This window comes from Notothenia coriiceps, unplaced genomic scaffold (assembly GCF_000735185.1).
Source record: "Notothenia coriiceps isolate Sejong01 unplaced genomic scaffold, NC01 NC01_scaffold00036511, whole genome shotgun sequence".
Taxonomy (NCBI): domain Eukaryota; kingdom Metazoa; phylum Chordata; class Actinopteri; order Perciformes; family Nototheniidae; genus Notothenia; species Notothenia coriiceps.
In genome coordinates, this window is record NW_011369212.1 from 123,467 (window position 1) to 137,360 (window position 13,894).

A 13,894-nucleotide genomic window follows, 5' to 3' on the forward strand; every position below is an offset into this window, starting at 1 on the left:
CTCTATAATTGTTTGTCCTTATGGGACTTTGACAGTACTTTGTGGCCATTGTACCTACTGGTATCATTTTGTTTTACATTTATCTGTGGTCATTTTGCATCCCTTTGCATTCATTCTTCAAATGTATTTTGTGTTTGTGTTCATTTTGCATCTCTGTGGGTATGTGTGTCTTTTTATTAAGTTAGCATCATTTGTATTTCTTTTGCATCTTTCAGTGTTCTTTTTGGTTGACTTTGTTGGTGGTTTTGCATACATTTGGTGTAATTCTGCAACTTTCATTGGTCTTGTTATGTCTCTATGTGGGTGTCTAGTTGTCTCTTTGTTGTACTCCTGTAGCTCCGTGACTTCTCAATGCCTGTGACCAGTAATCCTATTCAGTAACCCACCTATGATCACCATGCTTCATAGCTATATCTGTGTGTCAGTGTAAAGGAGTCATCAACAGATGTCACCTTAACACTCCTCTTTTCTGTCTTTAGGCCTTGTGAGTCAACATCTCATTGAGGAGCATGGTGACATATGTCTTTCTCATTCTTTGTGTGTCCCCTCCACTGTCCCTGAGGACCTTTTTTTAACAAGGCTGGGGAATACCTGATCTCTCTGGTGCTGTAAGTGGTTAACTCTCAAGTTTCACTCTCTGCTGGTGGTGAGGCAATTTCCCAGAGAAACATTCTGTCCTCAGTGGAAACCAGACACTCCTCAATCCAGGCTAGAGATTGAAGCACGCAGATGGATCATCTTTCAGCTCCCACGTCTGACTAGAGGTTTACCTGATAGAACACGCCAGGTTTAGTCTTGTCAGTGCTCTACTGTAGATTCAGCTTGAGTACCTCAGGTAGTTTAATTCACACCCCATAATGACCTGTCTTCATCTCATACACATTTCTAAGGTGCGTTCGATAGATTAGAGAGAGATCCAACAGAAAGGTGCAGCGAAGACATAAATGCCCATCACCAAAATACTAAAATCATAAGATCACAGGAGTTACTACATTGAAGCCAAGGTCATTAGTAGGGGTTTATTTTAAACATTCTAAAAAATATCTGTCAATCAACATTATTTCTTTAGTATAGACAAAGTCATTGCAAAATGGAAAGGTAGTGTTAGGTGCTGTTGACTAGCATATTTTAATGTAGTCATTGGTTTGCCGTTGGTCTAAGTCAAAGCTAGTGACACTTTAATGTGTTGTAATGCACAACTTTCAAGCTTCAAAAGTGTAATCATCTGGAATTCTAAAATGTACATTTATTAAATACGATTGTTATGGTATTTTTATGTCTTTGGAAACCTCTAAATACAAACAAAACCAGTCAAAATAAATGGTTTTCTTGTCTGACACACAGCTGGCCTTTAGCTCAGTTTGGCTTGTCATGGTTCAACAGGTGTTTTTACCATCAGACATTACAGTCTCTACAACACACTGCTGGGTTTCAGCCTTTGAAAACTCTTCAGCCTCCATCTGCAGGGACAATTCTAAACTAACTAATTGAAGAAAAAGCTCCACATAAGCTTTTGGTCCACTTGAAAGATGCTTAGTTCTCCTTGCATCAGTGCCACATAGTAACAAAAGCGTTATCAATTTATGTTTCTTTCTGTGGAGGTAAATATTGTATGTTTAACTCCTCTAAATGATTGATTAATTTTACATTCAAAACATATACTCAACTTTTCAAATGATGCATAGTTGGAGATGAAAGACCCCATATACTCTTACAAATGTGTTGTAAATAAATAGTAAAATGAGGGACCTTTAAGTCACGAAATAATCTTTACCATTTACCATTCTGCAAGGGGAAATTCTACATAATAGGTATTTTCAATACAGCTTGAAAGTAGATCTTGCAGGTACTTTTCTGTACTTTTTGTTGAATGTGCTGTAGGAGTTTTTATTGTCCAGAGTATTTTTACAGTATCTGGTTTTTATTTGTAAGCTTTAGTTCATGATCATCAGAACTGCGCTGCTAATAAATTAGCCACCTTTTTGTTTCCCATTACATCTCTGCTGACATTGCATGTAGTGGATTTACAACCTCCACTCTGCAACTTTTTTCAGATGTAACGCCCCTCTGGCATCACACCAAAAGTCTGGTTCCTGAAATAAAGCAGGAATCTTATGCTTCAGCACAATGGGGATGTTTTATTTTTCCGGTGGAGATGCATACGCAGGGTGTGTGTGGGTTTCTTGTGTGTGTGTTCGCTTATGCATACGTTCACAGGTGTTGGCAACACTAACACCAGATGCCACACCAGAAACATGACTTGTGTTAAGTAAGGGGATTTCTGGAAATGAATGTTTAACACCAATGAAAGTCTGTGACCCGGTGATCTGTGTGTTACTGTCACAGATCAGAGAGTGTCTCACCGGACAAAGGTTAAACTTAAAAATGTCAGTCTGTTGGTTAACTCATAAAGGGTTGAAGGAACGAGTCCAGAAACTACAAAATAAGTCAGCATTTTTGCACTCATTGTTCCCTCTTTGCTTAACCTTTTTTGTCTTTTAACAAATAAAGTACATAGTGAATACCCCACTTGTATGTGTCTCAAAAGAGACTATAGACTGCCTAGTTTGTTCATAATCCAACATTAGCTTTTTATTTCTGGCAATTGCATTTACAGTACATGTAAGCTTCAAAAATCAGAGAAGCGGTGTTCAATTGTAAAGATTATCTTTTTTTTTTAAATACCCAAGTATCATACAGAGCTTATTTTCTGCATTAATACAAAAACTTCGTTAGCTTTTTGTCGACGGAACCGGTGTGATGCTAACTGCAGAGTTGGTCAACAGTGGTCTGAGTTTTCCACTCCCTCCATCATCAGATCAAAATGTAAGTTACATTTTTGTTCACAGAGTATTGCCATTTCCATCAACCTTAGCTGTACCTGGTGTGTTGTGCAAACTAGCATTATGTTAGCTGTCTAATATTAGGCACGAATATGGTTCAAGGTTTTATTATCCTTCTAATATACGGGATTGCACAATGAAATGCAGCTTAATTTAGAATGGATTAAAAACCATTATTTAAAAAAAAAACAAATATTCAGGTGATCATATACCCCATCATATTTTCTCTATTCTATGTTGTTGTAAAGTTTATCCTCATAGCAAAGTCCTGAATTTAAATATTTCTTGAATTGTATTCAACAGCAGTGCATCAGTAAAGCCACAAGAGCAAAACCATACTGGAACAAAATCGCATTTTTGCAATCAGTTCTTCTTGGGGACAAATTGAAAATAAGCATTATTTTTATAAGATTTTATCCAAATCCTAAACATATCAAAAGCTACAAGGCTTAAATTGCTCGGCGGGGCTCTACAGCTATTCTGTCCTCCTTTAAAAACAATGATACCACACACTCCAACCGCCAGGCACAAAGCCCTGCCATGGATTACTTTGCAACTCAAAAGCTACAAACTGGTTTCCATCATGAACTCATTCTGGATGAACATAAGGATTCCTGGTTTCCCTCTTCAAGTACTTATTGTTCCTACTGCTGGGAGGGCGGAGGAGAACATGGGAAACAAGCTTGTTAATTCAATTTACAGCAGTTCTATGGGATTTTCTCATACAGACAAAGGGTGGCAAAAACAAAAACCAGCATCTTTGGTTTTGATGAAAACCAACCACTCAATGAAGCACATTCTTCAGTGTGAACAGTACTTCACTGTGGCCTTTGGTCCATGTATTTCATTTGTACAGATCACTTTATCACAGCAACACCGCAGTTTAACAAAAATATCAATAGCTTACATGTAAATGAATAGAAACTGTTCTGTCCAACTCTCGCATAATTTTATCTTTTTTATTTCTTCGGAGGAACATCGTCCTGCCCTGCCATTTTGACAGCAGCTATGCTAACGGCTAAGTTACGTTAGCTGACCCGCCCAGTTGAACCGGGGTTGCCATGTATGGATGTCAGATTGATTTAAAAGTTCTGCACTGTGTAGATTATGTTTCAAAGATGTTCTGACAAACTGGATGACGCCAGACAAATCCGGATCCGTGTATGATGATTACATTTAAGGACCAACGTGAGGGCGCTGGGAGATGGCCTTGAAATACTGGGAGGAACATCGCAAAAACAAGTGTTGGCTTGTCAAAACACAATTTGTTGACAGCAAAGTGCGATAACTGTTAATGAGAAGCGTCTGTTTTTCCAAATGTCCTCCTACAAACTGATTTATATGTGACGTTATACGTGACAGAACCGACTGCAAATCTGTTCTCGTGTCTTTATCTAAAAGGTCAAGGTGAGTTTGGGGTCTGGATAATAAATCTGTGACCAGGACATAAAACAAATTAAGTCTAGCTGCTGAGTTTACACTGAAACAGGCTTTGGGATGTTTCCTAAATATCACGGTCATAGACGCTCCAAAGGTAACAGGGAGGGCAGCAGCTCTACTATAATCTCAAAATGGGGCTAAAAGGACAGGGGATTTATTAATATAATCCGGAAAAAAGTGCTATGTTGCATGATGAAACATTGTATCCTGATTTACTAGACCCCATTTGTCATTCAAATCTTTAAATATTGATATCAGCTGTGTGTTGCGACCAGAAGAAGCAGTCACCGTCAGTTTGTTGACATTGAAAACGTGTTTGTTGACCTCAGTTCTCCCCAGGGTGCTCTTCATGCTGTCTGGGATAAAGACTGAGCACCAGGAAAGCCGGGCCACTGACCTCAGCCATCGGCCCCGAGGCTGCAGGGATTTCCAAGTCAGTGTATAAACAACTGTGTGAGTTCACAACACACATTTATTATGTCTTCAGGACACGTGGGTCCAAGCACGAAGGATGACCAAGTAGGAATCCAACTCCAACAGGGGTTTCAGCATCTCAAATCGGGTACAAATCTGGTATTTTCAGCTGCATTTTTCCAATAATCAGACTTAGTTGTAACAAAGTTTTAACTATTTCCAGAGAAGCTACTAGATAATGATGATTGTCATAACACAAATAAATTTCTTTCCGTGTTGTTCAATTGCTCAGACAAAAGTAGATGAGATTATCATCCGATGAATTGATATTGAAAATAACAGTTACAGACAGCCAGTTATTTTTATACCCAATACAATTTCCTTAATTCTTTACAATAAACATGATGATTATTTTTTTCTTTATCGTCTGGTTCTCATTGTGCCCAGTTACATTGTTATATCTCTTCATTATGTTTCACTCTGTTTGCTGTCAATCAACTGCTTCCCACACAAAGCCCCTATCAGAATATGTGATGAAAATGTGGTGGTCTTTGTTTTGCTTGAACAAGAAGCTAATTTCAGGCTCGGTTTGACGCAGAAATAGATAAGAAATATGTTAATTTTTGAAAAACCTGCTACAGCAACAGATTCAGACGACAGTAAACTGATGGTAGACAGACTTGAATAGTCGATAAGTGAAGAACAATGCTTGAAATGGTGCGTCTGATGCTGAGACAGCTCAGAGAAACAAAGCTGCATCTGTTCTTTTGCAGAGACGGATGTGAAGCCGCAGGGGAGCAGGTATGAATCCCCGCAGGCCTCGCGCACTCGCTCTGCTCTCGCCTGTTAAATCTCTGACCAATATTTCATTGATATCTGTGACAAGGCAGAGAATGGGTTTCAAAGACATCTTTTCCTCAGAGCTCTAACCTAAATGTAGCAGCGGTGGTAAAAGACTTGAGGTTTTCGTGCCGGTGGGATTCAGTCTGGCTGGGCTTTGCAGTCTGGTTTAGGAAGCAGCGGCCATGACCCACTTCTCTGCTGCGTGTGGAGCTCTGAGTATAAGATGATGTCCATTGTGAGTTTATCTTTGTGATCTATTACAGTTTGGACAAAAAACTGGTTGCACATAAAGGGCAGTTGAAGCTGTAAGGTATACTATAAACATTGATGGAAGGTACATGAGTACATGTATTGAAGTTCTGTATTTAATTTCAATTTTGACCTACTTGAAATTCCATTTTGCTTTACAGAATAGATTGCTACAGGAATTACATTATTTTTTAGGTCGACCCGGAAGTTAGCACGGTCCTTGTTCGCTGTTAAAAAGCCAATGGGATTGTTCCATTGTATTTTTGATCATATAGAAAATAAACTTGGTGGCAAAGAAACACATATGATACTAGATTGGTTTTGCTCAGCAAGACTTTTTTTTTAACGAATCAACACCATTGTTAAGATCTTAAAACCATAAACAAACTACACCACTGTTGTGTGATTTCAGCTTGACCACCACTTAAAATAAAGGTAAATTGTTCAAGCTAACGTAAAGACTCAGTTAGCCTCTTGTTAGCTAACCGCTTATTTATAAAGCTTCGAAATTGGGGGATTTACTTACACATGTATATTACTTAATATATATTTACGTGTTAAATTCAATGACTATGTTAGAGATTGATCCAAATACTGATTGACTGAAACAAAGAACGTGCTAAAAAACTCATTTTCGGCTTTTAGGACACAATCCTGCAGTCTTTACTTCTACTCCTATAGATTAATACATTTGATTCCATAGCTTTAGCTAGGTTAAAGATTTACGCAATCAAAACGATTGGAAAATCAACAAATAAATGATTATGTATAAATTAAGCTACCTAGCAACTTAATTATGATTCTATTGTTCTTGCTCTTCTCTTCGCTAACATATAGAGCAACTGTAACATAACTCAATTCCCCCCCAAGTGATAACTAAAGCATTTCTGATTTCTTAACAAAAGGTGCATTCGTTAAATTAAAAAGTCTGCTCCAATGTATCCTCCATGGCTTAACTTATAAGAAGCCGTAATAAAACAAGAGAACATTTTCTTTTCTCAACAGCTTTTCCTCACACACACCTGAAACTTAAGCTCCTGGTGTCTAAATACATCATTAGACAAACATTCTTGTAAAAAATGTCTCCTACAGATCCAGTTAACCTCAACATTCCTGCTTTTTTTGTGGGGCAAATGAGAAACACAACCAGTCATGTTACATTTGAAACCAATCACAGGCAATTACCCAGTGTGGGAATACTGAAAAACTGACACCAGCAGAGGTTTTCTCATGTATTTTATCCCCGTCATCTCATACCAGATTATAAACAAGTGAATAAAACTTTTGTTAATGATTTGTTTGTCTTGTTTTTTTTTGTCTCATATTTCTGCAAGCATCCAAACAGCACTTTGTGTTTCCTGCAAATGTCCTCCCCTCCCCCGATAGAGTTTCTTTGAGATCCACTTAAACATTCCCGTGGAGCCCGGTAATAAAAGGGCTCAAGTTGCCCTTGTGTTCATTCACCGGAGACGTAGTACAGCAAACAAACAAGGTGAGTGAAAGGCTATCCCTGTTGTTTGGAGTCAACTACATCCTGTACAGTATAATCCCTAAACGGAGGTCTTTTGTTGGGAAGGGCTGAGCTAACTGCAGGGCGTGGTGGTATAACTGTACTCCACAGAGCTGTCAGCATGAAATACAACGCACACAGAAACCAAAAGAAAGAAGAGATGGCAGCACTGAGGAGGCTGATAAGAACCAGTCTGAGAGAAAAGACAAAACAGATCCTAAAATAAAGGCTTTGTTGTTTTTGTCCTCAAACCCAACATGGATTATAGTTCAGACAAAAAAAAAGGCCTGCGGTCGACAAACTTAAATCATATTCATAGCTCTGAACAGAATCAGGTCATTTCATAATGGGAATGTTGTATCCCAAATGACAGAGGAAGCCAGCCTCAGTGTGACAGTGATTTACAGAAAACGCCCCAGCATGCTGGAAACAGGCGAAGGATGGCAGTGATAAGTGAGAGAACGCCTTCACCAGACTTGTTGTTTTAACAGGACGCGGTCACACAACCAGCTGCAGAATGGCCTTATTTGAGAATGGGAAATTCTGCTGGTTCATTGTTCCCAGCAGACCAACAAAAAAACACAACATGGGTTTGATCACCGGCAAGACAACAGCACTGGCTTCAGGAGATGGGTATAGCAAGGTGTGTATCAGGAAAAAGTTTGGCTGCACATTATAACATGGGAAAACAGTTGTCTGTTCAATTTGATTGAAAAGGCTCTCATGCTCTAACAATGTAATCTCCAGAAAAGGTATGAATGGCACAACAATATTAACATTGTGTGTGTTTTCAACAGATTTCCAATACTTTTGCGTGTCATTGAAGTCCTCATTATCATTTCAACATCAAAGATGGACGCGTTTAGGTTTAGGAACAGTTCAAGATGTACATGAAATAACATAAGATCCAGATGTCTGAGGACTAAAATCTTTCATCCAGTTAATATATATGTTCATAATTTTCTAATAAGTGTATAGTGAAAATGTGTCTTAAAGCTGGATAGAATCAATGTATGACAGCTTCTGGCTGACAATCAAATGCTGACATTTGCACAAAAATATCCAATCTCAGGCAACCAATGAAAATGAAAATGTCCTTGTTTAAAAAAAACATTTGGCTATGTTTGAGACTGCAGAAACCTTTGATATAATGTTGCTGCACAACTCAACATAATCTAAATCATAGGTCCAGTCAAAATTAAGTTATGTACATACTTACATAACCTAATTTACTTAACAAACCTGTTCCCAGATAAACAAGCCGTGTTAGACGCCAGGAAATCCGTGGTCCTCACTTCGCAGACTATCATGCTTTGTATGCAACTTCAACTGATAGCACTTGTTATGACCATCAGACAATGCTGCGGCATAAACCATTTTTTTTAAATCCGTAGCTATGCCAGGCAAATGACTTTAAAACAAATGTACATGCTATTAATATACCATTTGGTGATTCCAGACTGCTTTCTAGGAATCTGATTGTATTTGATTGGATGGTAAAAATCAGCTGGAGGCCAAGCCGCAGAAGAATAAGACGGTGATTGTGAGGCATGAATGTAGCAGCACTCAGCTAATGCCTGATCTAACAGTATGCTCTATTTTCCAAGTAGACAAGATGAAGAAAGCAGGCTTGCAATTCCTAAAAGGAGTTTACATTAACAAGCTGAATTGTCTCATACGATCAAATAAAAAAACACATAGCCTACAGTAAATATAGCTTCTAGTCTTTGAAATCCAAACATCTTATGGTTCTTTAGGGATTTCATTAGCGTGGCCTCGTGACTCTTTTCGCAAACAAACAAACAAAAATCCTTGCTTTAAGCGCAACGCTTCCTCCCCACAGTTTGTATGTGTAGCAAGATGAAATGTGGTTGAGGTAGGTGGGTGAAGCCGGGATACCAGGCTCGGTTTAGCAACAGTTAAGCCTCGGGGGGGGGGCTTCATGCAGCCGGGTTATATCAGGTCAGGATTGGAGCTGGATCCCCTGCGGCGGCCGGTATCCTGCACTGTTTTTATTCAGACGTCTGATCAGAGATTGGTGGAATTGGTTTAGGTAGCCGTGCATGAGGAATCCATGTTTTCAGCTAAATATGGAAATAACCCCAGCATCAGTGGTGAAAAATAAACATAGGTATATGGCTCAGACAAATGGTTGGCTTTTTGTTCCTTCTGTGTCTTTAAAGCAGCTTTTTTATTCCAAAAAACTGTCATTTTTAGTATCTCTGATAATAGTTAAACAGAATTTATTGTGGGTTAGGAACGCAGACTAAAATGGCAGAGGATTTATATTTCCACACACAGAACAGCATTTCCCAGGATCACAACACATCTCTGACTCAAGCTCCTGTTGTTTGGTCCGTGACTTTGGAATATGAAATGATTTACAGTTGAGGCACATTTTTCAGCCAAATTAAAACTCCAGCGAGCCAGAGGAATACAGATATAAACATCACTTAGAGTTCCTGCGCCCAGATGAACTCAATTGCAAAAACAAATGGCTGGTTAAGTCTGGCACTGAGCCTCTCTGCACATTCTTTCACCAAATGGCTTTTTCATCTGTTTCTTTGTCTCTTCTTCTGCATCTGTTGCTTGGAAATCTGAATACAGCATTAATCTGAGGTGGTAACAGTTCCTGGGAAATGTTTCTTTCATGTCAGGGAGCAGAGCATTCATTCTCTAAATGGAGAGTTTGGAATTTCATTTCATACGGGAAAGATATTACAAAAATCGTGATTATGGTGACTTATTATGCTATAAAAATCTTTTTACTTTTTTTTCCGGTAATGATTTTAAGTGCACTCGCATAAAGAATATGTCATGCCACTGTGAACGTTTCGAGATTTAGTTTTAAAGCAACATTTCTGTCCTAAACCTTCATCAGGCTTTTAACTCTCAAAATGATGAATCTTAATGCTCAAGCCACAAACACCACACACACATCCGTAATGCATAAAAGGCATCCATAAAGTGACTCATGAAAAACAGAATGAAAATAGATTAAACTGGACAGACATTTGACATATAAAAACATTTACAATCAAAATAAGTTAAAATAAAGGAGGAGGGATGAAACAATACAAGACAAAAAACCTAAAAAGAGAAGCACTGTTTTTGTCCAGGTAGACAATCATGCATTTCTAATTTATGCAACTGTTTCTACGAGTCTTGATTCTACACGATTGATCTCTATGGCATCTTAAGAACCAAAGTTCTTTGCCCTCTTGCTATTGATGCTAACACTTACCTTGCTTACGAAGTTTGCCAGCGAATGAAAGCCAACCCTAGATTAGCTTCCGTTTTGCAACAAGCTTTCTCTGCTTTGTGTTTTGCTTGCTAGCTTAGCTTTTTTTCTGCACTGTATTAGCCATATCCGTAGCTTCCTGTATAATTGGTTCTTATAAATATGGCACCTGATTGTTCCGTCATAATAAAGTTTCTTGCCCAGAAATGTGCTGAACACGGCTTAATAGGAAAATATAGGCAGTGGGCTGCAGGGTCTCTGTAGATACAGACACTGCCAAATACTTTGGCAGGTGATGATTACATGTGTTGATGTTATATATTTTAGAGATATCCTATTACTTATAACACACCTGATGTTTTTGGGTGACATGAAGTCACTGGTTCTGGATGTATTTTAGTTTTGCAGAGCAGCAGCATTGATCACTTCTGAAGGAAAAACAGATAGCCTATACTCAGTATAAAACCTTGTGTATAACTACTCTATGTGTGGCTTACTGTATTCAGATTGACTCTGACTGAATGGGGGGAAGTGATATTGAGATGAAACCGCTCCGGATGGCCAAGAGCAGAAACTGGATCAGACTGCTGACCACAAGTTGTGCTGTGATTGTGCTTCAGACAGAGAGAGACAGAAAGCAGAGGACTTTAAGGTGATGGGAGACATATTGTAGGCCTTCAGTTGATTCCCTTTTCTAAATATAAAACTCAGCCATCATGAAAAGACATGTTTTATATCTGCACAGACGCTGAGGTTTTCCTCGCTGAAACATCAGATAGATTATTGTTGGCTAACAATGGCCGCCTTGTTGTAAACATCTGTTTTGTATGCTAGCTAATGTGCTAGTGGCTTGAAGATTATTATTGTCATGGTAGTCAGTCGCAAAATAATCAGAAAGGGGGTCAGAAATAGAACATGCATGAAATATCATCCTTGAATAAAATGAAGATGCAGGGTATGCATTCCTTTGTTGTCTGTTTTTAACATTATCGAGTTAGTCAGGGTATGTTTTCCAACAAAAAGGATTACAATTGTTTTTTTCTGAGTTTCAATGCTAATGCAACAAACAACTGACCTTGAAAGGTCAACTGTTTCCCCGATTAGAGAAAGAATCAATCTTCATGTCGTCTTCGTTTCTTGCTAGCTAGGCTACACATGAACAATGCAACACGCCCTTGTGCCTAAACGTCAAGAGGTATTTTTCGGTTAACTCCCCACATGTTAGTACACTGACACGCTAAACTAAGATTGTAAATATTTGATGTAGCTACTGTAATATGCCTGCTTAATTGTAGCATGCTAGCATTTAGCTAAGCCTTTGATGGAGATCAACTATCAGTGGTAAGAGGAGTATTCCGATCATTTGCTTGACTGAAAGTAGTAATACTACAGTGTATAAATATAACTATTACAATGTAGGGTAACTAAAGTAATCACATAAACGTATTGTAGTAAAAGGTACACATTATGTTCCTCTGAATAGTACTGGAATAAAAGCCTAAAAGTGTCTCAGAACTTAAATGTACTACATTTAATTCCACCACTGATGGTTGCAGACTTGTAATCTTGAATTCTGGCAACTTTCTTTTTCCATTTTTGTATTTTTAAAGGTAACTGTTGTTGTGTGACCTCCAGGGTGTTGCCAGACATGCTTTCAGAGCCTACAGCCTGATGTAATCTGTTTGTTCCCATTTCATATTGAACTAACACAGCTTCGTCAACACCAGATATGCCCCATCACGTCTCATCCCGCGCCAACACCAAATCCAGAAGTAAGCCAAGTGCTCGCTTTACTTTTTAACCACAGATCCCGGGCAGAGCTCCTTGTCCTGACAACAGCAAACCAGAAAGCAATCAGAGGAATCAGCTCCGTTCTCAATAGCCACAATTAGATTTGTTGCGCTCCATACTTTCTGTTGAGCAATCCGCCAGCCCAGACTACACCCTGCTATGAGTTCATTAAGAAACTACCCACACTACTCCCATTCATCTCAGTCAGCAGGGTATGCAGGAAACCAGAACTGCATTTCCAATACACCGCCAGCCATACCAAAGGCACACTCACACAAAGCCCCAGCACGGATGGCTTGCATTGTATCAGCGACTTTCCTTCCTGCACATTCACATGTTTTCTCAACCCCATCTGGTATGATTGAGCACAATGTGTTGGTTGGATTAAGTTAGGAAAACATTAACATGCAGGTATGAAAAAGCCATAGAAACTTAAGAAGTGTAGAAAAGGTTAATGTTTACAGTGCAGGAAGAATGGGCTGAAAGTAGGTCAGGTGGTGGAGAAACGATACTCTGGCAACAAAAAGGTGAGTAACAAGATCGGGGAAGTTAAAGGTCAGGAATCCCTCTTAGAATATTGTTGTTTTTGCATATTTAAACGTGAGTGTACTCTGGAGCACAGTATTTCAAAAGCCGGAGGCATTGGAGGTCCTCCTCGTCCACCGGCATGTTTTGTTGGGGGGGTTGTAACCTCGTTGAGATGCTTCAATTCCCAGAATTCCCACCCGCATCGCCCCTGCCCGCAGAGCACAAAAAGGATGGATGGATCCTCTCCATAAATAACCAGCGGAGCAAAGCCAAAACCACTATGTTTTTCTCTCCATGCTTTGTTTCAAAGCCCAGGGACAGCTCACTCCAGAAAGGCAGAAAGGAGCTGTCCAAATGTGCTGGATCCATCACATGGGCCGATAAATCTTTGGCACACATTTGAATAAAGGGAAAATAAAAGCGCAGGATATTGTAAGATAGAGGAGAAGAAGACAGGCGGAAATATGATCAGATTAGACCAACTTGTCCGCACATGTGATTGTAAACAAAGAATACGTGTTGATGCGATGTGTCGTGGCTGGTTTGTTATGAATGGGATAGGAGTCTAATCATCCGAAACATCTTTGAATCAGTGATGAAATGATCCATCAACAATAAATTAGGGACACAATTATAAAAATGGATTCATTGTTTTCGGTTATTCAACATAAAGTAGCTTTACTTTGTTAGCTGGAACAAAAACAAGAATTGAAATTGGGCTTATGGATCTTTTGTTCAAGTTAAGTGAAATTAGTATTCAATGAATAAATACACACAACATAGACCTAACCAAGAGTAGATAATATACCTTGCTCTGCACCGTTGCAGATTTGTATATGGAGTGCCATTATGACATAAAACAACGTGATGAAATAAAACCCCGGAGAAGGACAGAGAAAATGATCTGCTATTGTGAATAAAATGTCATATAACGCTGAGTTTTAAAATTGTATTGAAAAAAGGTTTTCAATTTTGAATACTTTAGATGAAAAGGGTATGTCTCTGCAGAGGAATATTAGCTTTTGTTTCTATCTG